We start from the raw sequence: 25,402 nt of genomic DNA on the forward strand, positions 1-25,402 counted from the left end.
CGATATTTTATTATGTTCGATATTTTTTACTCGATATTTTGTCCATTCGATATTGTGGAGTCGATATTATGTCTGTGGACCGTTTTTTTTTTTGCTTCGCGTATGACAAACTGGGCAGCTCAAGTCAATGCCACATGGCTGTGGGCCCTTGCTGAATGCTCTCTCTGGCCTACACTGCAGACAGCAGTGTTCACATTTGAGATTGAGTCAGTATTGTAGATGACGCAGTTCTGTAGGAAAAGACATTGCTCCAGTGCGCTCTGTCTGCACCATTCATATGCATCATTGCAGGCTCCGCACATGCTTTTTTGTTGCTCAGCGTATTGCAAACTGTGGAGCTCAATTCAATGCCACGTGGCTATGGGCCTTTGCTGACTGCTCTGTCTGGTCTACACTGCAGACAGCAGAGTTCACAATTCAGATCAAGTCGCTATTGCAGATGATACAGTGTTGATGGCAACAGATATTGCTCCTTGTATGGCCCGCCCGCAGCACGCATCATCGCTGGCTGTGCACATGCTGAATGCTTTTGATGTGGCTATGTGAGTGCACTAGAACTGATGGAGCATTTATGATATAATCTTTTTGCGTATTATTTCAGATCTATTGATTGTGTCTCAGTATACCACAAATTGTGGTTCTTTCACAATAGAATTTTTTCTGTATTATTTCACATCTACTGTCCCTACCTTACTGTAGCACAAATTATCGATTCTTTTAATATTGAATCTCTGTGTGTGATCCAATGATTACTGTTGTGGTTGATGCTAGCAGCAACCATTCCCTGAGGGCTGCTTTACACTCACCCCACACGCATCCAGCACAGACGTTACTGGATATGTTACCCTGGTAATAAAAAGGTGTTGAGCGCACGTGCCGGTACCCACTTCCACTATCTATCTGTGTCATTGTGTTCATTATCTATGCGTGATACTGGCCCTGGGCCGTACCACATTACATTGTGCTGTGGACAGCGTATGCAACCATGTCACCTCTGGTAATGGAGAAAACTTTGATTATGTAACTTTTAGGTGTATGGCTATCACAGGTGGAAGGCTACTTTACAAAGTATGAATATTGATGAAGATAATGGTTGCATGTTGTGTGTAGTGTAAGATATGTGTACATAGCAAAAAGTTTAGAAAAAAGCTCTCTAAGCAGTAGAGGTGTGTCTCATCAAATGTAGTACAGAGATTGACTAAAAAGGGTGGCGTTTTCCAGCTGTTACAATGGGAAATGTTATGAACTAATGAAATGCTTTTTTTATGGTCACATGGCAATCGCGCACCCAGCGCGCAGTGAGACCGCACCTGACCTGACTTTGAGAAAATATATTTACTATAATATAAGTTTATTACAGTTAGAAATATATCATTTAAAAAATATTTTTGATTATCGCTTGTTCTCATATACACTTTAAAGTTATTTAGATATAGTTTTGAGACAAAAAAATGAGGGAATGGTGTACGCGGCGCGACACCGTACCTCTATGATGTAACACAAGGCGTGGCAGCGTGCATTAGTCACATAGGCAACGTGCAGATGGCACGACCCCATCCGTACATGTTGTAACACGCGGCTTGGTAGTGCGTACCCATCGCATACCAAAGTAGCAGCTGGCGCGACCTCATATGTATATGTTGTTACGCAGGACGCAGTGCCACAAACCCGTCAGTAAGAAATGCGCACAATTTAAATGTGGTGGATAGGATTCGTGTGCTGATTGAGCTTGGTACCGGTACGGAACTGTAGTTTTCTAAAAAAAAATAAAACATGATATACATATTTTTGGGGGAAGATATAAAATATTACATAATTTTTAAAGTTAACAAAAGGATAATAGAGTTGCAAAATATTAAAAAATAATTAGAGAAAATATAGGTTTTATAAATATTAAAATATGAAATTAACATTTAAAAAACCTTTGAAATTCACAGAAAAAACCATAGGTTTTACAGACGTTATAGTTAGGAATTAGCATTTAAAAAAACCTTAGATATTCACTGAAATAAACCATAGGTTTCAGGGACGTTATAGTTAGTTGGACATTTGACTCATATAAAACCAAAGAAATTCGCCAGTTATAGTTAGTTGAGCTAACTATAACTTGCGCGCCCGCAATGCACTGCTGATGACGTCACATATGACATCACTCATGACATGGGCAGTGACATCACTGATGACATCTCAAATGACATGACTGATGACATCACCCACGTGATAATCTGATGCACATACTGATGCTCTAATATAAACTTTGATACACCCACTTTAAAATACAGACTACTATTTATGAAACCATACACACAACAATGCCAGATACTACATACCACCAACTATTTTCTAGGTCTATACACACATCCAGTGACTTATACATACAGTTACTCATCAATACAGTACTATAATATGTACTCATACACCTATACATACAATCATACTCTACCACTCATCCATAGAGTTACTCACACACCTAGTCAGTCATGCAAAGAATGAATTACATACTCATCTACTCATGTAGACAGTTATACACACCAACTGAGTTATATATACACACACCACATCACTTATTTATGCAGATACTAACACATACTTACTGTCTTATACAATCACTGATACAATCAGACACTCATTTATACACCCACTCTTCAAATTACTGACTCTCATGTTTAGTCATTTATATACTCCAACACTCACATATACTCTCTTAAAACATATGTAGTTACTCACATATATACCACTGAGACATTGATTCACTCACCAACACACCCATACACACACTAACTCACCCATACAGCCCTTCCCTTCCCAGATGCACTTTTGAATCCATACAAGCAGTAAATCACCCACTCAGACATCTGTGCACAGAGTCACCCCCCCCCCACCGACCCACACAGACACTCAGGCACCCATACAGATACTCAGACAACAAATCAATAACCCATATAGACAGTCATGTAGCTACTCACCAACCCATGCAGCCGCTTACACACCAACTGAGAGACTAATACAGAGTTTCACTCAGTTTAGTCTCTAAGCCATGTATTCAGTAAGACACATTCAATCACTCACTTATACAGTCAGTCACGCACCTACTAAATAATCCATTCAGGTACTTGTAAATCCAGTCATTCTTCAATACACCTAGGCATAGATATATATGAAATATTTAAATTTTACAGAAACACACAGTCACTGGATAATGTCATCAGTGATGTCATTAGTGATGTCATTTGAGATGTCATCAGTGATGTCACTGACCATGTCATGAGTGATGTAATATGTGACATCATTAGCACTGCATTGCGTTCGCGCGAGTTATAGTTTGCTCAACTAACTATAACTGGTGAATTTCTCTGGTTTTATATGAGTCAAATGTCCAACTAACTATAACATCCTTGAAACCTACGTTTTGTTCAGTGAATTTCTAAGGTTTTTTAAATGCTAACTCCTAACTATAACGTCTGTAAACCCAATGTTTTTCTCAGTGAGTATATAAATGAACTGCCACCAAAGGAGGAGCACTGAAGCCCCCTATTACGGAAACACGCAGGGGAGATGCGGTAGCCACAAATCACCTCCGCTGACACGGCCTCTGAGGAGATGCAAACAGCGGCATCGAAATGCGTCAGACCATGGACTTCAAAGGGATGTTAAGCTGCCTGCTTGGTTTAAATAGAGTTGTTACTCACCTGCAGTGCTGTGCGGCCTCAAGATTCTGGGCAAATTGGTTACATATCATGCGGTGGTTCCAGGCCGCAGAGGGATCGCACTGCCCAAAACTAATGGGCATTAGGAGAGAGGAAGTTTCCTCTTTCCGAAGCTGCAGGGCACCTTTAATGAAGCCAGCAGAGTCTCATCCAAGGCTCAATGGAGGGCCGAAAAAAATTGTCCATAATTAGCTGCAGCGGAGATAACCCACTAGAGGGCGTTAATTGGCAAAATGAGACCTCAAATCCCAGCGTGCCTTTAAAAATGAACTGCCACCAAAGGAGGAGCACTGAAGCCCCCTATTACGGAAACACGCTGTGGAGATTTGGTAGCCAGAAATCACCTCCGCTTACACGGCCTCTGAGGAGATGCAAACAGCCGCATCAAAACGCGTCAGGCCATGGACTTCAAAGGGATGTTAAGCTGCCTGCTTGGTTTAAATAGAGTTGTTACTCACCTGCAGTGCTGTGCGGCCTCAAGCTTCTGGGCGATTTTGGTTACATATTATGCGGCGGTTCCAGGTACTATTTGACACTACCTCCCAGAGGACTTGGCGTCTGGGCTTTAAGATTAACTATTGTTAGATTGCTTTCTACTACCTCACACATGCTGGATGGATATTTGGCTTCCTGACAAATATGACCTCTTTTTTGCACCTCAACACTGTACTCCCTCAATTGCTAAAGGGAGAGGAGTGCAAAGCAGATTAAATCCCACATTAATGAATACTGTGAGTCAAGGAACCTATCCATGTTCAACCCTTTTTCAACATCCCACCTTCACATCACCTCCCATGTGACAGACAGTCCAGATCTATGGCTCACAACCTCTAGGACAAGAAATGATCAAGCAATCAATCAATCAGGGGAGTAGTGAGCATGCTACTCACCCTTGAGGGTCTCAAGGCGCTGGGGGATAAGCAGTTCCATTTAGTCGAAGAGCCAGGTATTGAGTGTCTTCCTGAAGATGTTCAGGGAGAGGGGCGCATCTGATGTCGATCAGGAGCTTGTTCCAGGTCTTGGCCGGGATGTAAGGTAAGGCTCTTCTCCCTGTTCTGGCTCTGCAAATGCGCTGGGTTTCAACGAGTGTGAGGTCGGCAGATTGGAGGTTTCTCTTGGGTACGTATAAGGAGATTCACTTGTTGAGGTATTGGGGTCTAGTGTTGTGGAGGCATTTGTAGGCGTGGGTGAGTATCTTGAAAGTTACTCTCTTCTCAATGGGGAGCCAGTGGAGGTTCCGCAGGTGTTGGGTGATGTGTTTGTGTCTAGAGATGCAGAGGACGAGACTGACTGCGGTGTTCTGTGTGGTCTGGAGTTTGAGGAGCAGAGACTTCTTGATCCCAGCGTAGAGGGGGGTGCCGTAGTCCAGTCTGGTGGTTATGAGTGCATGGGAGATGGTCTTCCTTGATTCAGGGGGGGTCCATTTGAATGTCTTTCGGAGGATGCGGAAGGTCTTGAAGCAGCTGGAGGTGACGGCGTTGACCTGTCGGGTCATGGAGAGGGAGAAGTTGAGTATGATGCTGAGGTTTCTGGTGTGGTCCATAGGGGTGGGAGGGCTGTGGAGGGCCACCATATATTGTCCCATGCAGAAGAGTAGGGAGGGTTCGAAGACGAGGACCTCAGTCTTCTCCGAGTTGAGCTTCAGGCAGCTGCTGCTCATCCATTATGCTATGTCCTTCACTCCTTCCTGGAAGTTGAGTCTGGTGGTGATGGGGTCCTTGGTGAGGGAGAGGATGAGCTGGGTGTTGTCAGCGTAGGATACTATGCTGAGACCGTGGTTTCCTAGAGCCCCCTCCTATGCAAATACCTTTATGTCCCATTTTGAACAAGTCCGTATTCTGGAACATCCAGTATGGCAAGCCAATATGGTGGCATTCTTTCGATATATAGACAACATATTGGTGATCTGGAAAGGCTCAAAACTGTTGTTGGAAGAATCCATACTAAAACTGAATAACTTCTGATGAACGCACTTGTACCCAAGAAATTGATAAACAGTTGATGCAGTTCAAGGACAGAGGTTATCCCTTACAAACTCTAAAGAAAGCGGAGGAGATCGTTGCTACAAAAAACAGAGGTCAGTTACTACAACCCAGTGTTAAAAAAACAAAAAAGAGAATTATTTGTATTGAAATACTCCACTCAAGCCTCGCAAATAAAGAGAATCATAAGAAAACGCTGGGAGATCATCGATCAGGAACCAGATTTCACTAATATTTTCAGGGATCAACCTCTATTCGCCCACAATAGACCTAGAAACTTACGAGAATTGCTTAAACCCAAATTTGTAGAAACTACAAAAGCTTGTAAAGGCATGAGCAAGTGCTACAATTGTGGCCAATGTGGCAATATTATGGTGGGAGATACATTTATGCATCCACATACAGGTTAACCGATAAAATTGCAACATACATCCAATTGTAACTCTGAAAGAGTTATATACGCAGTAAAATGTCCCTGTGGGCTAGTATACGTCGGGAGAACCAGCAGAAAAATAAAAACAAGGATAATTGAGCATAAACGTAGGATTCGTAACCACAATACTTCTTCATCATTAGCTGTACATTGGGAACAGACTCACCACACAATACCTCAATTACGCTTCACTGTTCTAGAGCAAATCAGAATAGGTTCAGGGACAGATATAAATGTATCCTTATCCAGAAGAGAAACATACTGGATTAAAAAACTGGGAACGTTCATTCCAGGGGGGCATAGTGACCATTATGAAATGGCATGTTTTTTGTAATATAATTAATGAACAACTATGAATTTTGCATTTAGTTGTTTTTCCATTGTAAGGAATTCGCACTGTTCTCTTAAAACCTTTTTCAGCTATCACTCTCATATTTCTTTCACACTAAATTATTTTACTGTGGATATTATAATCTGCCATTCTTAATCCCCACATAAAGGATAGGTTTCACGTACAGCGCGCGCACTAGACACTCATTTTTATTTTTATTTTACTTTCACATTTTTTGTTATTTTTAACACTTTTAAACCAGATAATCACAAGGGCGTCATTTTCGCCATTATTGTTTGCAGTAGTTGTCAGGTGAGACATCATTGATACGATCAGGAAACTTTTGTTCCATCGAGAGGGCAATCATGTTATGTCCATAAAGTTTATTGAAATTTCTTCTTCCGTGTTTGCCATGGTGTCATCACGTGACACGAGTCAAAATAATACGGTCTCTTTAAATGGACCCAGGACCTTGGGTACATGCGCACTACTATTGCAGGTGAGCGTTTGAGGCCGGCGTTGACGGTTTGTTCGTTTGTCAAGGTGAGAACACGGTCTATATTTTACACATACCTGTTAGTAACTACACATATATAGAAGCAAGGTAAATTAAAAAGAGCACCTTATTTCTCTGATATTATTTTAGAGAACTCTGATGTAAGAAAAGGTTCGGCGACAGCTCCAGTTAAAATATCCGGTGAAGTGACTACATCTTTTTTCTGTAAGTCGATCACGTCGTGTTTAAGTTATGGTATCCTTTAACACACCACAATTTATTTATATGTTAGTTAATATACTGTTCAACCCTTAGGAGTTTCCTGACTTGACATGAATTGATTGACTATTTCCGTCTTTTGTTTCAAACAATCAGATCGCGCTTGGGTAAGCGTTTCAGCATCAGTGGCCAGTACACTTTTCAGTTCAATGATTGGGATATAAGGATTGTATTAAGACACCGCAACACTAATTGACCTTTTGTGATTACTTGGCTGCATGTATTAAGGCTCACATGGCTCATTCATATATCGTTGTTTATAACACTTCTGTCTTTTGCACTGAGACGCTGGGTCTTTCTTCCCTTTTCGAAATCCATGCTTGTTTTAATAGTAGCATCTTTTCACATCACATTTTCACGTTTGGACTTCCACACGACATATTGGGTTCCCCCTTTTTGCTTTTTAGGATCTTATACTCCTCTTAATAGTAAGCACATTTCTCAAGCTTCAGTTTTCTACTTCTTTTAAGAGTGCGCATTCCAACTGTATTTATATTTAACCAAATATAATTGTGTTGTAGATCGCTGTGGAAGACTGCAATTTTGTTCTAATCCTTATCGCAAGGACTCTATACTCATCCCCTGACTAAGGGTTCAGCCTAGAACCCGAAATGCATTGGGATTGTTTCAGTTTGTAAATTTACATGTATTGCACTTGGATTATGATAGAACTCTATCACATGTATAATTTTGATGTTGGAAGTGAATTTTGAAATCAGAGTAGATTTCATTGTTACCGACATTGATATGTTGATGAAATTGTAATGAAATTGTTTTGAAATATAAAAACAATACGCACAGGTATAATTTGTGATATTATTTTTTGTTTATTTATTATGATACACATTGTGGGAAATACAATGAGACATTGATTGTCCAAAAGCTGTGCTCTATCTAGGCTGTGGTGTCCCTACAGCCATTGTGTGTATTTTGTTACTTAAAGAGTGGGGGGTCCAATCTCTTAATAAGGTAGGTGCACACACGTTTTCAAAAAGTTTAGTACTATCACTCATAAGTTAGGAGACGTTGAAAAAATAAGGAGTGCAGTTACACTATTCACTGCAGTTCACCTGAAATGCCTGTGATCTCCAGGTTAGGTTTATATTCAGATCAATCCTACTGAGGAAGAAAAGTTGGCTAAATGAAACCTATTTAGGTTCAGGAACCAGGAACCTTTCTCAGGATAAGATAACCCTTAGGAAGACCTTGGCTCGCTCTTAAATAATAAGTTTACCAACAGGCTGTCTGTGCATAAGCTTCTATCTGAGTTACATGTATAAAGGTTGGCCCATTCTCTGCTTCATGCCTGACTACTCTCTCCCCAGCCTTCAACTCTCATCGAACTCGGGCATATTTACAAGATTGCTAATGCCACGCTTCTCCATACTGAAAAAGCAGGGATGTGCCATATTCACAAGAATGTGGCGCACTCCTGCGTTTCCCCTAGCGCTGGTGTTGAGTTCAGCTGTCTAGCACCAATGCAGGCACCCTTGCACCAAAGTGCAAGGGTGTCTGCATTGGGGGAAAGGATTGTTTATGTGCAGGAAGGTCTCTGTCATTCATGGCATTTTGAAACTTCTATGTGTGTTGCTTAATGCAGCACACTTACAAGTTGCAAAACGTCATCTTTTTTTTTAATTGTTTACGTGCAGGAAGGAGGACCTTCCTGCACATAAACAATCATAGGCAATTTACTGTTTCTATGTGTGCTGCACAAGGCAGTACACATGGAAACAACAAAAACGAGGAGAAATAAAGCCTTACTCCTCGTTTTGCCTGTTTCAGACCAGGTTTTCCCTGGTCTTAATTTTGGCACTTCCTCCTATTTACGCCACCATTGCAAATAGGGGGCAGCATCAAAATTAATGAGTGTTGCGGCGGTACGCCCACCTCAACACCCATTGCCCTCTCCTTTCACGCTAAGTATAGCATGAAAGGGTGCCCTATTTACAAGGCAGCGTTAAGCCACCTTAATTGGCTTAACGCTGCATTGTAAATAAGGCGTAGCCCTTATCGCCAACACAACGCCACTAAAAGCGACGTTGTGCTGGCAATAGGGGCTTGTAAATATAGGCCAAATTCTCTTCCCCTCAGCACCACTCACGTGCGTCACTTTATGCTCCTGTCACAACCTTCTGCCCACCAACACTCACACAGACATCTATTGTACAGATCAATGAAAGAGAATATCGATACTACCTGGAGAAACGCCGCTCTAAATCAGTAGACCAGCCACGGCCCGTGGAGGGAGTTCCGGTGGGGCAGAAAGGCGGGCGGGGGCGGGGTGGGGGGTGCTAAAAACGGAATATGGATAATTGGAGGTAAGTAAACAATCGTTTTATTTTTTTATTGTTTACTTACCTCCAATTATCCATATTCCGGTTTTTAGAACCCTCCACCCTGACCCTGCCCCGCCCCGCCTTTCTGCCCCACCATAAATCCCTCCACGGGCTGAGTAGACAAACCAAAACTGCAGTAAAAACTGCCTACCCTAAGTAACCCCAGGGCACCAAGCTGAGTGAGAGCTTCATTCCTGCTGTGACAGTTACTTCTTTGAAGGCACTAACATTGCCGTCCTCATTGGCACTGCACTATCAGTTAGATGTATTTAAAAACATTGATCACGTGCCACAAATTGCCCATAGAAAGACCTTGGACGAGACATCATAAAGCTTCTTTGTAAAAGTGTCTTTACATTTTGCACAATAATTAGCTTTGATACTTTATCAAAGTGCTTAAAATGCTCCACCTGCACTAAATGTTACAAATATGTACCATTTAAGTACTACCCAGTAATGTGCATATTGTAATTGTAAATTGTAAAATGTTAATGTAAAATGTGTATGTGTAAATATGGGTCACTTTTTCTTTGGTCCACGGGGCTATTTTTGTCCAGTTCAACTCTGCTTCCTGCCGCAGCCACTCACTGGCCTCTCTTGTATTCAAAGATGCAGAAAAATATATTATTGTGGGGAAAATAAAAGAAATCTGTGATACTAGAGAGCAGGAGCACTGAAGAAGTATGTCAGGAAGCAGGAAACATTCCTCGGTCACAGTGGGTGAATTAGAAACTCTATCGAAAGGCCGGCTGAGCTGGGCAGATACTGCAACTGTTAGGGGTGTTCTGCCTTCCAACATATAAACTACTTATCGAAAAAATTGGGTCATGTTTACAACTGAACCTTTGTGGTATTCTGCAATGGAGATAAGTATTTCGACGCATGGTTCTAATTCACAGTTTTCTAACAATGGTCTCATGTTTCTCCCACTCTCTTTAAAATTCACATCTCAGCAATCTATCAATAATGGAAACACATCTCTTGTAAACATCAACACACCACAAATACACTGCTGATGTTAGAGTTCATAACCCACCAGTCTATATCGGAATCCTCGAATTGGACGAGCAGTCGCAGGAGGCCTACAGTGCTGAGAGGCCTTACTAATGGCATATTGCAAACAAAATGAGTACAGCTAACATATTATAACATAACATGCCAACATTTCTGAGCACGGGCTCATTTTGCACGTGCACTCTTGGAGACGACTCTGCCTCCCCTGGAGACGGAACCTCGTCACGCTCAGACTCCATTTTACTTCCCGCTCCCTCACGAGGCCTGCGGGACGGCGAGTCTCATGAACAGGGAACTCGAGCGGCAACCAGGTGGCACCGAGGAGGCTAATGGATTGAACAGAACATCTGCACCCATCCGTGACCCCGCGCGGAATCAAGCAGTCAGGGATTTCTAGCGCACACTATCCCTTCCGAAGGCAGCAATAATTAAAATTTCTAATGGAATTTTTACAGATGGTTTCTCTTCTGATTGAAAAGGTTATTTGTGGCAAAGCTCCCCCACTTCCCTTTTTCTTCTCCTCTGTCCCTCCACGGAGGCAGTGTGGCCAAGTCCCTCAGGCCAGCTAATGGAATGTTAAGCCTTGAATCTGCTTTTAAATGACTTTGCCACTTTGTCTTTAATTTCCCTTCAAAGAAGCAAACATGAACTTGTAGAAATGCTCGTGCAATGAATCGCTGACCCAGTATGTGGTTGCACACTTTCTTTATTTCAATATATCTACTTTCCTGAAGAGCACCGAGCCGGCGCTGCTCTGTGCGTCTCCGTTCGCGCCTCCTAATGAGATGCGCGCGCATCGCTCTCCAAGATGGCCACCGCACGTCACGTCCTTACGTGACGTGCAACAACTAGTGCGCCACTACATATCTCCCCTTTTTCTACACATTGAATGAGTCACTTACAGTTCGCTGTCCATGTTGTAATCTCGAAACCTGGAGGGTCTCACCACAGACCTTCCGCTCCGGGTCACCCGAACTGGGTCCGCCGGAGCCCCTTGCCTCTGTATCTCGATGCATCCTTCTTCTCTCAGTGCAGCAGCACCCATGTCCATACTCCTCCTTCGTATGTCCATATCGGCTCCTTGGTTACTGTTCTCACTTCCTTCCTCCAGTCGTTCATCTCTGGCACTTCCCCCTTCTTGCTGCTCACTTGCACATTGTTCTTTTTCTACCTGCGGGTCTTCCATGTCCTCCCCTTCAGTTCCATTTTGCTCCCATTGCAAGATCTTGTTACACCTGGCCATGCGGTCTTGGGACCACACATTCCCGTCACTCAGCAGGGCCGCTCGGTCGTACACTTCCTTGACTTGCATGGGTCTGCTGTATTTACTGTCTCCTTTCTTCTGTAGCGTTGCCAGCTTTACTCTTACCCACTCGCCTTTTTCCAAGCTTGCCCCTTTTACATTCTTCCGTTTGTTGTAGTGGTTGGTATAGATGGACTGTGCCTTTTCCAGGTTGGCACGTACCACCGCGGGGGACCATTCGCTGGTGATAACCTTCTCTTTCCAAATCCGGTTGTCATGCGTGAAGGGTTCACGCCCTCTCAAAATCTGGAATGGGCTGTATCCAGTTCCAGTGGGAGTGATCCTGTAGGCCCATACCATGTTCTCTATGGCTTTCTCCCAGTCCTTGTTGCAGGAAATCGCAGCTTGTACGGCGCCCATTACAACCCTGTTAAATCGTTCCACCAAGCCATTTCCAGCTGGATGGTAGATCGCCGTGTGTTTGATTGTGATGCCGTTCCTCTGCATAAATTTGTTCCACTTTTCTGACGTGAATTCGGGGCCATTGTCACTCAGGATGGACTTGGGGACGCCCTCTCTCACAAAAGTGTCGGACAAAAATTTCAGAATGTTCTCAGTGTCCATAGTCTCATCCACCTTCACCTCCGGCCATTTGGAGTATCGATCCATGAGGACACATACATACTTCTGAGTGCCCTGATTATCAAGGATGGGTCCTAATATGTCTATTGATAGTTCATCCCACGGGTTCTGCGGGGTCTCGAACTGTCCTAGCGCAGGACGCAGGGGTTTGAGCGTCTTGTCAGCTCCTTGGCACTGTGGACACTCTCTGACGTGCCTCTCCGCTCTTATGTCCATGCCTGGCCACCAGTAGTTTTGTTTGGCCCTTAACTTCAATTTTCCTATGCCAAGGTGGCCCTCGTGTAACATGCTTAGTAACTTGGATATGAGGTTCCTTGGGGGGATCACTTTGTCTCCTCTATATGTGAACACTCCTTTGTCTCCTACCGACAGTTCTTCCCTTACTTCATAGTATGGCTTGATGTGTTCACTCGCATGTCTTTTGTCTGGCCAGCCCTTGACAATGTGCATCTTCACTTCTTTCATGACGCTGTCCTCCTCATATTCCTCTGTCCACTCCTGGTAGCTGATGCATTTCTCCTGATCCTCCACGAGAGCTACCAATTCTCTTTGGTCTGTGGGGTCTTCTTCTCCTGGCTCCATGGCTGCAGCCCTGCTCAGGTAGTCTGCTACTCGGTTTCGATTTCCTGGAATATACTCCACATCATACCTGAATTCAAGTAGTTTCAGAGTCATTTTAGATATTCTGGGAGTGGCGTTGGCGTGTCCACTCGATGTTAGCACCTTCACCAACGGCTTATGGTCTGTCTTTAGCAGGAATCGGGTTCCCCATAGAAATTGCCGAAATCTCGTCATGGCCCACACTACGGCCAACATCTCCTTCTCGATTACACTGTATTTGCTTTCAGTGGCCGTCAATGCCCGGGATGCAAAACTGATCGTCTCCATCTGTCCTTGTCCGCGATCTTGCATGAGCACTGCGCCCAGGCCCTTGTCGCTGGCGTCAGTTGTGAGCACAGTGGCGCCCTGTGGGTCATATCCTTTTAGCGGCACTGCTCCCGTGACGTCCTTCTTGATTGTTTCGAATTCATTTTGTGCCTCTGGTGTCCATTGGAAACTGGTGCTCTCCCTGGTCAGCATCCTCATATGGTGTGTCTTTGAAGCAAAGTGTACCACAAATTTACTGTAGTACTCCGCCATACCCAAAAATGATCTAACCTCCTCCTTGTTGGTGGGGGGCAGAGCTTCAGCGATTGCCTTTACATTTTCTGCTTTTGGTGTGATGCCTTGTACCCCTATTTCATGGCCTAGATAGGTCACCGACTCCAGGCCCAATCGGCATTTAGTCCACTCTGCCGTGAGGCCTTTGATTTCCAGGGTTTTCAGCACTTTTCCGAGCTTCTGATCATGATCCATTTTGTCTCGCCCCATTACCAGAATGTCATCCTGGAAATATTGGATGCCTGTCATGTCCCTAAACAGTTGGTGCATTAGTTTCTGGAACACGGCAGCTGCCGAGGCCAGTCCAAACGGCATGCGGCGGAAATGATCGCAACCAAATGGGGTGATGAATGATGTGAGTTTTCTGCTGTCCGGGTGCAATTCTATTTGGTGGTAAGCGGAGGTCAAATCAATGGTGGAGTACCATTTGACCCCCCTGGTTCTCGCCAACATTTCCTCAATCCTCGGGAGGGGGAATTTCTCCACGACAATGTTCTTATTTAGTTCTCTCAGGTCAACGCAGAGCCTGACCTTTCCGTTGGGCTTCATGACTACCACCAACGGTGCGAGCCATTCTGCACAGGAAATGGGTTCAATTATCCCTTTCTTCTCCAAGTCTTGAAGCTCTGTTTGAACCGTCTCTCTTACCGCTATGGGTAAATTTCTTACTTTGTGGGCGACTGGAATGGCGTCCTCCTTAAGTACGATCTTGTGTTAGAATCTCTCCAGTTTCCCTACTGTACCTCCGAACACCCTTGGGTAGTCTTCTTTCCACTTAGTCAAATTGGGCCACGTTTCCGGTTCCGTGAGCAGGATCTGTTCTTTTCCTCCTAGGTCCAATTTTATTCCCAGGTCGCCCTGGTCCAGCCATCCCAGTACAGACGGTCCCCTCTCTGAGACGTATAGCTTGCAGAGCGCTGACCGGCCTCTGAACTCGAACTTCAGGAGCCGGAAGCCCACCATTGGGATGCGATCGCCATTATATGTGACTGGTCGGATGTCCAGTTTCTCCAACTCTGGTCCTAGCTTAGGTCTGAAGGTGTCGTCCCACACCGCTCTCTGAACTATTGTGTAGGGGGAGCCAGTATCCGCCACTACACTAATGTTTATTCCGCCCATCTTCATCTCTAATACTGGTTTGGTTGTCCTTGTTCCATTCACGCTTAATACCTGGTCATATATGCATAAGACAGTGACTACGTCTTCTTCTGTGGTCTCGTCCTGGTTTTCCTCCCCTTGGTCGATGTACTTCACCACGTTTTTTGACATTTTCTTCCGGCACACTTTCTCGTAATGGCCGATGATGCCACAGTGCAAGCACTTGGCCCTGAATGCGGGACATCTTCTATCATGTGCCTCATGGGACCAACTACCGCACCTGTAGCACGTTTTCTTGGTGTCGTTGCCTGTTTGTTTTCCTTGCAGTCCTGTGTCCATTTGTAGGGTCCTTTTTGTGCGGGGCCCTTGTACCTCTGGTCCCTGCGGGGCTCCTCTTCGTATACCTTGTTTACCATGGCACTGGTTGCCGTGTCTTTCTTGGTAGCGTCGGCGCACCTGCGTGCGAGTTCTGCCCTCTTGACGATGACCATCACATCTTTGAGTGTGGTGTCTCCACTCGCCCACAGCTTGTCCTGAACGTTCGTGCTGGAGGTGTGCATCACTATCTGGTCTTTGATAAACTCCGTACCTGCACGTGGCCGCTAGTTTCTTCAGGGCCGCTATGTATTCCTCAATCGACTCTCCAGCCCGTTGTTTCCTCTGCTGGAAATTGAATCTGTCGACTGATACGCATACAGTGGGTCGATAGTGTTCGTTCAGGTCGTCGATGGCGTGGGCATACACATCATCGTCCGTGCTGTCTCTCTGTTTGGGCACCAGACTCTTGTAGATTCTGAGTCCTTTTGGGCCCAGATTGAGTAGTAGTATGCGTTTCTTCCTTTTGGGGTTGAAGTTCTCTTCATTCTCGTCCTCCAGGACCCCTATCAAGTTGTCTATATATTCTCGCCAGTCCTCCCACTTCATCAGTGGTTCCCCTGGTTTCGGTAGGAACTGGACCGGCGCTATGGCATATCCCGCTGGTGTATTCATCTTCTCTTCCTTGACTGTGGTTGCCCTATCTCCTTTGCTGGTGGGGCTGCCTGGGGTGCTGCCCGCTTCTTCTTTGCAGGGTTGTGCCTGGGGACTCTCGGTGTCAGCCCCCTCTCCCTGCTTTGTGGCGGCCAGCTCGCTACCTCTCGTGTAATTGGGCGGTTTGGATTTGGCGCGCTTGTCTTGGCTGCACGAGGTCTCTGTGCCACCTTCCTGCTGCCTTCCCTGTCAGGGCAGTTATGGGCTCTGCCACGCTCTTCAGGTTTTTTTTTTTTTTATGGGAACTTATCTGTAGTATAGGTCCAAGCTCTGTCCTGTTGGCGCTGCCAGGGTCAAATGGTCTCTCGGATCCCTACTGCAACAGGGTCCGGATTGGCTGGGGCCCTGCCGGCTCTCCCGGGTTTCCCTCGAGTTGGGTCTGTTTTTTTTTGTTGTTTTTTTTTGATGGTTCTGGTCGCTTCCCGACCTCGTCGCCACTGTAGAAATGCTCGTGCAATGAATCGCTGACCCAGTATGTGGTTGCACACTTTCTTTATTTCAATATATCTACTTTCCTGAAGAGCGCCGAGCCGGCGCTGCTCTGTGCGTCTCCGTTCGCGCCTCCTAATGAGATGTGCGGCGGCCATCTTGGAGAGCGATGCGCGGGCGTCACGTCCTTACGTGACGTGCAACAACTAGTGCGCCACTACAGAACTTTGTAAGCTACAGAGAGAAGAGTGAAGCAGAGGAGGCCGGCCCTAACTTTTTCACCCCAAGCATCCTTTGCCAGCCTCTGTGATGTTAACACCCCACAGTTTTCTACTGGGAAGAACTGTGGCATGCTTATTCACTTTAACACACAGGCGGAGTTAGCATGTGAGTGATCTAGATGTTCAGTGCCATGATAAACTTTAAAAGAGTTGACACATTCCAAATACCAGGTCAGAGGCCCCAGAATATCCATATTTTCCTGCCATTTTAAAGGAGGTCTGTGGCCTGGTAGGATTCTTTACAGTGTGGCCTCTCCCAAGAAACAAGGAGTGAATACAACCATGTGCCAGTTTATGAACGGTATTTTATGAACTCAGAAGGGGGAGGTCCCTGTTGTGTTCTTCTCAGACCCTATGGCCTGAAGAATTTAAGGCCCCTATTCTATTTTTTTGGGTGAAGTTTTATAAGTTAGGCTCGCTCTGAACTCTGCCAACTCTCGGGGTGCCATTTTGAAAGATAGTCATGCTACCAGTGTAGCTCTAGGGGAACCATGTTGCTGTGGACGACTCGGCCTGGCAAGTGGTTGTCTGCACGCTGTGACCTCAACCTCTAATGCATATGACCTCTGGTCTGCGACAAGCTATTCTGATCCCTGCTCAATGGGTCGGTCAGCCAGGAAGTGTGGCTATCTGACAGACCTCCATCAATGTGGGGCTGGGACTGGGCGTTTAGGCGGTTAAAGGTTCAGATGTGAGCTTTGCATGAGGATGTTGCTGACAGACTGAAGGCAGATTCAGGTCCTGAAAACTCTATTTAGATTCAACTCCCAGGCGATAGTAATTAAAAAAAAAAAACTTCACCTGCGTCTCTTACACTTATTATGGGAGCAGCCCCAGAATTATTAACCCGATTCAGTCGAGCCTAATTTCTTCAAGTCTGGTACTCAGTACTTAATTTGAGCCAGTGGTTATCGGTGGGGGCCACTGGCACTCAATTTTCCTCATCAGACATTTCCTCGAGAACAAGAAAGCGCATAACACACGGGAAAGGAGAAGAGAACGACGGAAACCCTTTACCAATGGAGAAAGCAGGAAACAACCAGAGTTAGTTCAAGGGGCAGGCAGTGTCCGGAAGTGGATTGAAGAGGATGTGGTGGATTCAGGACTAGCAGCCTTGGCATTCAGCACACTGACATTTAATAGCACTGGCCATGCTTCTGAGCAGCGGTTTTGGGACACAGGCCCTCATTATTTTACTTATTAAGCACCGGTGCTCTAGCTTAGATGTACAGCAAAACACACAGAATGCTTGATTCCGGTCCAGGGAAGACATGGCTTGGCAGTTCGGGCTGGACTGTTCCCATGAGGCACAGGCTCAAGACAGATTTGCATATGGCCATGTCTGAACTGCGGTGGCTTGGTGAGCAAAATAACGATGGATTAAACCCAGATCAGTGACTGGGGGGTGAATGTTTTGCCATTGTGCAACATTCCGTCCATCAACTTGTGTGTTTTGCTGTTCACCCTTTGTGGGAAGGGTATGCCCAGACGTGGGTCCCGTGCTCACTAAGCCACTGGAGTCAAGGTATCCTGGCAGAAGACGGCTGATAGCCAGAAACCGGTCCTAGGATGCTTGATTCCAGTCCAGGGAAGACATGGTTCGGCAGTTCGGGCCGGACTGTTTCCTTGAGGCACAGGTTCAAGACTGATTTGCATATGGCCATGTCTGAACTGGGGTGGCTTGGTGAGCAAAATAACGATGGATTAAACCCAGATCTGTGAGTGGGGGTGAATATTTTGCCATTGTGCAACATTCCGTCCATCATCTTGTGTGTTTTGCTAGTTTAGATGTAGACTGATAGACAAGCCATCAGGATCAAATTTCAGTGCCAAGATGGAAGGTTGAATCCTGCGTCCTTACAAGGCGGCAGTAGGTAAAAATGAATGAATTGGAGATTATTTCTTTCAGTTGATTTCTTTCTTTAGAGAGTTACTTGTTCTTGGTACTCCAGACTAGGGCTAATTAGAATTGAAAGTGCCAGTACATTTTTCCCTAAGGGTAAAAGTTTTTAGGTAGGTTAGAGGCTTGAAGTCGGATATTATACCACTACAGAATTTAATTCATACAAAGAATGATCTCTCTCATGTCGTTTTAGGAAAATATCCGAAAAGAGTAACGTTTTCTGTGTAAAATAGCTGTTCAAAGTCTCCATTAATGTTTTATTAGGTCTCGCCTACGCAGCGCCCATGCGCTGAATAGACAAAAAGACCTTTAGCTATCGCTTTGGCTTCAGCCAAAAACGTGCACACGTTACATTGCCTTCAATGGCAGCAAAGCGTGCACGTCTGGCGATTCACTCGCGGGAGCGATCGCCGCCATATGGTAGCAATTATCGCTCTCGCAAGGGAATTGCGCACCCCCCCCCCCCCCCCCCTGCTGCCACGCGAGGCACCCATGCGCCTCCCCCTGCTGCCAGCAGCCTGCCGCGCTTGTGCTTGTTAAATTATTCCAGCTGAATTCAGCACGAAGAGAGCTTTAGTTAAGCCTGAGTAAAGAAACCACCAGCCGGAACGGACTGGATTTATGGAGAAAGGTTGGAGAAAGGTTGCAGGTTCTAACAGACAGTCATGGCAGAAAATGGCCACCAGGTGGCGCTAGTGTGCCGCAACCTAACTATTTAAGCACTGGTAGACGTCACGTAATGCCCATTTGACTCCGATTCAATGTACGAGTATTGCACATCGGTCCGTATTTTTATATTGTGTCCTGGTACTTGCAGTCTTGACTTTCTAATTGATAAACAGAACTACAAGTACCAGAATGCCAACATGCAAACACACATGAAAGAGAGAAACTTGGACGCACTGTGACTGGTGGCTCTTTGCCAATCTCGGGCGTCTTTTTTGGTACACACTTACTTTTGGTACACCATAATCTCACTTTTAACTCATAAGCCCTTATTCATCAGAAATTGTACGGGTTAAAACGGAGCGAATGTGCAGAGCTGAGCAGGTATATTAAGCTCCAGGCTCTAGCACAGCACCAGGCAAAAACCCAAGGCAAACAGTCATTCAACATAAAAAGAACTTCATATGTGGGAAAGAGTGTTTAATAAAGAAAGCATGAGCCATTTATTTAAAATATTGAATAAAACAGAAAACTCATATAGCCTTAAACAGAGCCCCATTTTACTCCTATCTTAAAGTTTTCTTACTCCGTTTCTTATTATTGTATGCCCTCGTGCAAATCCTTACATTGCATTAAATCATTATTGCTCAGTTACCTATTATGCAAATGGCCAAAATGGTTAAACATGACTTTCTAGCTATATTTTTTGCAAAAATGCATCTAAAATGATATCTTGCCTCTGTCACTAAAACGTATAATGTCCCAAAGCTGAGACCTATTGGCTATGCCATTGCTTGTCTATTTTTATTTTTATGGCAACTATTTAGCTGGCTGCTGAGTAAATAGTGCATTTTCTCTGGTATTTATCTGCCACCCGACAAATATGAGACATTTTTACCTATTTGGCTGGCAGCTGTGCAGAAAGCAAATAAACTTTACTATTTAATGAGGTTACCCATTGCACTCAGACAATAACACGATTGTTAAGTAACAAATAATGAATCTGTACAATAAGAGCAAAGCAACAGAAGATGTCTAGGAATCTCCAGAGGGGGAGTTGTCCATTGGAGTCCTTTATTGGTTCGAACAGCCAGCCGACACGTGTTTCATCGCTATTGCGAATACTCAGGGCTCATAGGGCTGTAAAAAAACAGTAGGTTGCTTAGCTGGTGATACTTACGACCCAGCCGGGCCCGTGACCATCAAATAGGATAAATTCAGAAAAAGCATGCCCTCTCTCCGGCCCGGAGAGAGGACACGCTTTGCACCGCACTAGGTATTGAATAGAGTTTGGCGTCCTCAGTACTGAGAATTAGTCGTACCCGACTCAAGACTCTCGAGTGTTGGACCATACACTGCTCGTTCCAGAGCCTCTTCTTTGAACCACTCGGACTGCATGTATTCTTAAAGATATTGGAAGTTTCCACTCACGCGCATCACATCGTGTGTGGAGACCATTTTCTGAATTTATCCTATTTGATGGTCACGGGCCCGGCTGGGTCGGAAGTATCACCAGCTAAGCGACCTACTGTTTTTTTTACAGCCCTATGAGCCCTGAGGATTCGCGATAGCGATGAAACACGTGTCGGCTGGCTGTTTGAAACAATAAAGGACTCCAATGGACAACTCCCCCTCTGGAGATTCCTAGACATCTTCTGTTGCTTTGCTCTTATTGTACAGATTCGTTATTTGTTACTTAACAATTGTGTTATTGTCTGAGTGCATTGGGTAACCCCGTTATTTCTGCAGTTGGTAGTTTTTACTACTCACCTTGAGTGGTTCCAAGGGCTCTCCACTCACCCTTTGCACCACCTGATACGAACCTATTATTTATCCAGTGTGTTAATTGTTATGGCAGTGCACCTTTTCTTGTGACTACAAGCCCTTTGGTATTTAAACTTTACTATTTAACTGTCAACTGGCTAAATAGTAGAGATTATACACTGTTTGGCCAAAAATCACACAAACACCAAAGAACGTTGCAATTTAACTGACTGCCGCCTAAATGGCATACATTATATGTGTGGTGGCCGTGAACAAAGCAATGAAACTTTATGACCTACTCAGCCACTGGGTAAAAAGCACACAGATGCATGGTTTGGCCAGTTGCCATGCAAATTCAAAAGAAACTTCACTATTTGCTGCTGGTTAAATAGTTGTGATTATGCACAATTTATCGAACAGCGTGCTAAATGGCAAAGAAACCTAGCTATTTATTGGCCCCTGGATAAAAAGCAGAGATTATTCATTATTTGGTTGGTGGCTTTGCAAAAGCAAAGAAACATCACTATTTACCTAGCCATTGAAAAATAGCAAATATGGTGCATGATCTGTCCAATGACCAATGAATCAACAAAGAAGCTTCACTATTCACCCTTAAGTTTTTTCACTTTCCACACAACCTACCCACTTTCCTCTCGACCAGTCAATTCTCCCCCAAATCTGCCTGCTTTCCCTTCTGCCTTCCCACTTTCCCGCAGTCTGCACATTTTCCTCCCCAATTCTGGTTACTTCCTTTTTATCCGGAGCCTGCTTGGTTTTCCCCAGTCATTCTTACTGCTTTCCCCAGTCTGCTCCATTTAACCCAAGTTTGATTGTTCTCCTTGGTGAGTTGGTTGTCCCTCAAACAGCTTGCTTACCCTCAGTCTGCACTTTCTTCCCCCACGTCTGAAGTTGGATGCGAGGGGTCACTGGGGGGGGTCACGCGAAAGGGTCACGATGGAAGGAGTATCAAACAAATTTTACTTACCTTGCCGCCGCCGTGTCCCGTGTCTCTGCTCCTGCTCTCCTGCTTCTGACTTCAGGAACAATAAGCAGGCAGCCAGGCTCCCTCCCCTAAGCCAATCATAATACTGCAATACAGGGTTGTGATTTGTCTGAGCACTGTGACCCAGCGCTCAGCCAGGGGCAGGAGGGGTGGGCATGTTCTCCTGAGAGGGCCGACCAAACAGTCATTGTGCACTTAGGAGTGGGCAAACCACTCCTCCCTGCCCTGCTCCGAGAGCAGAGCAGCCACGTCCACCTGCCCGCCCACAAAGGAAACATAAAATCATAATAACTGAAAGTTATTATCATTATATGCTTTTGTTTCTAGCACTGCTTGAAAGCAGTGAGGCAACGCTCCTCCGCCATAGCGGAGAAGCCGCCACTAAACGTCGGTTTTCTTCCCAGTCTGCCTCAATTTGCCCTCAGCCTGCCTGCTACCTCTAAGTCTACCCAGCCTCCCCTGAGTCTATCAAATTTCTTGTCAATATACCTGCTTTCTCTCCTCTGTATCCGCTTTTCTACCATTTTACTTGTTGTCCTCTCAAGTCTGCCCAATTCCTCTTAGCTTATTTGCTTTCTCACAGGCTACCTGTTCTCCCCTTAATTGACTCACTTTCACCCCAGTCTACTTGTTTTCAGGCTGAATTATCATGATTTCTCCTCAGCCAGACAGTTTTACCTGTATGTCTCTGCTCCTCTCTAGTCTGCCTGTTTTCAGAGAGTTTTCCCATTTTTCCCTCAGGCTGCCTTTTTTCCCCTGGATGTCTGCAAGCTTTCCCCCAAATTTGTCAGTTCTTCCCCAGGCTGAATCGCTTTGCTCTCAGCCCTCTTGCTTTTCCAACTCCAAGTCTACCTGCTATACTCAGAGAATGCCCATTCTTCCCAAAGTCTGTCCCCTTTATTCTTAGTCTGCCTGCTTCCCTCCAATCTTCCCTGGTTCCTATTTTCCAGCTCAATTCCTCCCAGTTCTCTCATTTCCCAAGAAATGTACTTGCGTACCTTCTCTCAAATCTGACCACTTCCTCGCAGCCTTCCCACTGCTGCCGGTATTTGGACACAATATCATCAAAAAAATATTGTGATGCAAAAATCTTGGGTGAAGAATATTGGGATTTCCAAAATATAGTCAACAGAAATATCGAAGGTAAAAATGTCTGTTGTAGTGCTTTTAATGTAGTTTCAAAAAAATATTTATGTAGAAAATATCATTGTATGTAATATAGTTTGTGTTCATTAGTATGTAATTTATTGTAGTGTGTTTGATTGTTATGTTTATTATTTTTATTTATTAGTGTTTTTAGTAATATAATGTCTTATGAAATTATTGTAATGTGCATTATTTAGTTGTATTAATGTATACAAATAATAGTTAAAAAAAATAGTATCAGGATATTGGGTTTTAGGGGATAAGGGTGGCAACATTTTTCAATAACATTTTAAGTTAATCATTTTAAACATATGCAAATTAATAATTTTGGATTGTTTAATGTATGTTCTTATATTAATATGTTTCATACATTTTAATTTCATAGCAATGCAGATATACATTACTAACTACATTTTTAAAATAACAAATGAATAGTATAATATGTATAAATATATAACCCACTTTGTAATAAAGTTAAATATTTTGAAATATTTCTATGTAAAATATTCAGATTTTAAACATTTTGTAAAAAATGTAAAATTGTAGAAATATTTGAAATATTTTTAGTTGAAAATGTTTATTTAATTAAAAAAAGATTTTATAATCTTTTTAAGATTATGAAATGTCTTTATTTTTTTATTTTATAATTGCTAATTTTCTGATATGATTTTATTCGTCATTTTATGGTTTAAAGTTTAGGAATGGTAGTAAATACTTTGAAAAATATATTAATTATTATTAATAGTAATTAAGATATCTTTTACATCTTACTATTTAAATATGTATATATAGGTTTATAATTTTGGTCTGTGTTTTTAGATACGTTTTAAAAATGTTAAAGTAAAATATTGTGTGTGAGTATGGAGTATTGATTGTGCATATAAAAATTACAGTGTTGGTTGCAAAACCTCTGACCGCTGGTCAGAGGCTTTCTCACCGATATTGTAGGTGAGAAAGTCCTACTGCCGTATTATGATGACAGCAGTCTGAGTTTTAACCGTCCAGGAATCCGACGTGGTTCCGATAGACTCAAGGGTCCAATCAGAAAGCGCTCATAATCCTTTAAGGATGGCATTTCTGCCGTCGGGATTATGATGTCGTACCCCGACACCCAATCCATGTCAGCCTTTCCGACATGGATTGGCTGTCGGAACTAACTTTGGGGTCCCCCAGCAGGGCCCCCTTGGCCCTCTGCATTTGATCCCACGGTGCACCATAGTGCCCCCCTAAACAGCTCTGCACCATGTGGCAAGTCACGGTGCCTGTCACATGGTGCAGGGATGTTTAGAAACCTCAATTTTTCAATGGGCACTTGTGCTGTGGGCGGTTTCAGCCTGACGCACATGGTTTGATTGAAAAATGGATGTTTCGAACCGCACCATGTTCGGTCGCATCCAAACAATGCGGTCGGAACTGCAGACCCGAGGTCGGCCAGTTTCCAATTTGCAACGGTGTCGGTTGGAGGCAACTCTGACTGACATCGTAATGAGGGCCAAAATGTTTAATGTGTATTACATTTTGAAAATCATTATATTTTGAAGTGGGAATAGTAAATGTCATTCCTTTATCGTACAAAATCTTCCCCAAATTGGGGTACATTAGAGTGCGAAGAGTAATGTCAACTCTTTAGAGTCCAAATCCTTCCTGAAATTGGTTTAGATTATAGTAGGAATAGTAAATGGCACACCTTTAGTGTCCTACACCTTCCCCAAATATAGTTAGATTGTAGTGGGAATAGTAAATGTCACCCCTTTAGTGTCCAACACCTTACTCAAATTGGTTTAGGTTGTTGCTGGAATAGTAAATGTCACCCCTTTAGTGTCCAACACTTTCCTTTAATTGCTTTAGATTGGAGTGATAATAATAAATATCATCCCTTTAGTGTCCAATGCCTTCCCCAGATTTGTTTAGATTGGAATGATGCATTTTAGAATGTGACTATTTCATTTTAGAATTTTATTCTTAAATCTTATATTTTCCTTTTATTTGTATGTAGTAGAAATACTTTGGGCACCATTAAGATGGCGGGCGGACCGTAATGGAAAATGGGACTGACCGCCAGAGGTGCGACGGTCCCACGAGGCAAATTAGGATGCTCCCGCCACACTGGCAGGTGCATTCGTACCTTTAACAATGCGGAGTGCAGTGCTGTAAATAGCACCTGCCGCAATGTTAAAGGTGCATGTTGTGTATTGAAATGCACAACGTGACAGGCGCCGCGCGGTTCCTGCCACCATGTGTATGCCAATGAAGGGGGATACTCATAGCTAACATTTGGAAATCCAGGGATGCAAGAATGAAATGCAAACTTCATGTCACATTTAACCATTGCTTGCTGCAATCTGTCACATTCTGCACAACATTGTCTGCCCTTTTATACTGCAACAAGCTGTCTTACTCTAAGATAAAAACATTCACCGACTGTCCCTCTGGTCAGGAAAAAGATTAGATCACAC

At 44.0% G+C, this 25,402-nt stretch overlaps 1 long non-coding RNA gene across 2 annotated transcripts in view; it reads left to right on the plus strand.

Moving 5' to 3' along the window:
- The first annotated feature begins 7,113 nt into the window (after positions 1-7,113).
- The window catches only part of LOC144824670 (uncharacterized), a 28,559-nt gene continuing 10,270 nt past the window's right edge, over positions 7,114-25,402 (plus strand). For both annotated transcript variants that reach the window (XR_013609048.1, XR_013609049.1), the window contains exon 1: positions 7,114-7,174. This is a non-coding gene — a long non-coding RNA (uncharacterized LOC144824670). The remainder of the gene's footprint in view (positions 7,175-25,402) is intronic.

The sequence above is a fragment of the Lissotriton helveticus genome, chromosome 3_1 (genome assembly GCF_964261635.1).
Source record: "Lissotriton helveticus chromosome 3_1, aLisHel1.1, whole genome shotgun sequence".
Taxonomy (NCBI): domain Eukaryota; kingdom Metazoa; phylum Chordata; class Amphibia; order Caudata; family Salamandridae; genus Lissotriton; species Lissotriton helveticus.